General features: G+C 38.1%; 1 non-coding gene across 1 annotated transcript; it reads left to right on the forward strand.

The window, feature by feature from the left end:
- The first annotated feature begins 570 nt into the window (after positions 1 to 570).
- LOC141616518 (small nucleolar RNA R71) lies at positions 571 to 677 on the forward strand. Its single transcript, XR_012530863.1, has one exon. It is a non-coding gene; the product is annotated as a small nucleolar RNA R71 (small nucleolar RNA).
- Positions 678 to 2,459: the final 1,782 nt, after the last annotated feature.

Here is a 2,459-nt window from a genome sequence, read left to right on the forward strand (position 1 = left end):
GGTCTTTGATTTTGGTTTCTCATGGGTGGTGGAGTGTATGTTGTTTGAGGGTTTTGAACATTTTGGCTTTTGTATGAGAGATTTGGATGGAATTTGGTGTTTTCATTGTAAAAGTTGAAATAAAGGGTACCACTCTTGTATGCTTGGAAAGCATTCACTTGTTCATTTGTTCCCCTACATTCACCTTGGTCATGTCCCAAAGTTCCACAATTCTCACATATCCCACTTGGGATTGATGAGGATGCCGTCATGGCATTAACATGATGCTTTGATGATTTTGAGTTTTCCTCAAGTCTAGCCATAGCTTGTTCAAACTTCAAGTTGATTGTGTCAATGTGAGCACTAAGTTGAGCATCCAATTGAGTAACGGAGTCCACTTCATGCTTTCCTCCTCTAGTAGCCTTGCGAGGTCTACTATATTGTGAGTTATGGACCGCCATTTCCTCAATCTTGTTCCATGTTTGATTGTCATCAACTTCGGTGAACATTCCATTTGATCCCATATTGAGAATGTTCCTAGAATCTTCATATAAACCATTCCAAAATTGTTGCACCCAAAACCATTCGCTAAGTCCATGGTGAGGACATGAGCGACAAATTCCCTTGAACCGCTCCCAAGCTTCATACAAAGACTCTTCATCCCTTTGCTTAAAACCCGTAATTTGAGCTCTTAGCATGTTGGTTTTTTCCGGTGGGTAGAATTTTTTGTAGAAAGCTAGAGCCAACTTCTTCCAAGAATCTATTCCAAGGGTGACCTTATCAATGCCCTTCAACCATTGCTTTGCGGTGCCGATTAAGGAAAAAGGAAATAAGACCCATCTAATTTGGTCTTGAGTCACGCCCGTTTGAGAGATAGCATCACAATAATCGCAAAAGGTTTCCATATGAGAATGAGGGTCCTCACTAGGCATCCCCCCGAATTGGCTCCTCTCAACTATTTGGATGAAGGCGGACTTGGCAATAAAATTTCCGGTGAGATGTTGCGGTGTAGGAGTACCATTTGGTAGATTCTCCTCGGTGGGTACGAAGTGTGACGAGAATTTTGGCATTGTAGGTGGATTTTGTGTGGTATTGTGTAATGGGTTTTCTTCTCCTTCTATTGCGAAAGGATTGACAAACTCACTAGTGGGTTGAACAACTTCACTAATACCTCGTAAATTCCTCCTAACAACTCTCCTATTGTTCGTCAAGGTTCTTTCGATTTTACGGTCAAAAGGTAACAAATCACCTTGTAACCTTCTAGACATGCAAAATATCAAACAACTCGAAAACAATTAGAACAAACCTTGAGGAGTTTTACTTCCTCAAGGCGAAGAAAGACACAACTAATGACAATAAAAAGAAATCTAAATCAAACAAACACCGTCCCCGGCAACGGCGCCATTTTTGATGCGATCCCGCTAAGTGTTCACAAATTAAGATGTGGTCGTTGGTCACGGTCGAATCAAAACACAATTTATAACTCCACAAACAACTCTACAATTAGTAAAGAGGCAAGTAAAGGTCGGATCCCAAGGGACGGGAGTTGAAATGAGATTTCTATTGTAACTAGTGGTGTCTAAGGGGTGTCACAAATTGGGTTGATGTAGAAGGTTACTAAACTAGAATAACAATGAAAATAAATAAGCAAGATGAATTAAAGGGGTGTAAACAATTGATTAAAGGCACTAGGGTGTCATGGGATCATAGGGGAATCATGGGATATGATCATACAAACATGTTCTCAAATTATAAGCAAGCAATTAATGTTGTGATGGATTGAGTTGGGTTATATCTTACAATCCTAGGAAAGTTTGGGTCCCGGAGCCGAATCGATTAGATTGTACAACACCTACAAGTCGAGTTAATCTTCCCTACTCAACAACATGCATGGTCTAATGAGACTCGAGTTGGGTTATGTCTTACAAGTCTCATTGAAAAGATAAAAGATGATAGTAAATGCAAGGATTCATAGGCTTAGCATTTCATCAAATATAACATGTGCATGAGTTGAGATCAAAACAAGCAAGCAAATAAAATATGAAAGCATATTAATTTAAGCATGAATCATTCCCCATGTTGGTTTCCCCTAATCACCCATTAACCCTAGCTAAGAGACTACTCACTCATTATCATGTTGATCATGCTAGCAAGGTTGTCAATCATACCAACAATATGAAACATGATGAATAAATGAAAGTAATTAACAATAATTAAAAAGGGATTAAGAGATTATACCTACTAATGATTCCAATAATAAAGCAAGAATAATAGAAGTACTTGAATGCTTGATTGAGAGGTTGTCAATCTCCCAACAATAACCCAAATAATGTTCAATTACCCAAAATAAAGGATGAACAAGAGATAGATTAAAGAACTAAAACTTGGATTAAAACTTGATTAATACTTGATTACAATATTGAAGAGAGATTTGATTGATATTAACTACACTAATTATTGATAAGAAGAACATGCTCCTC

Source organism: Silene latifolia, chromosome 11 (assembly GCF_048544455.1).
Source record: "Silene latifolia isolate original U9 population chromosome 11, ASM4854445v1, whole genome shotgun sequence".
Classification (NCBI taxonomy): Eukaryota; Viridiplantae; Streptophyta; class Magnoliopsida; order Caryophyllales; family Caryophyllaceae; genus Silene; species Silene latifolia.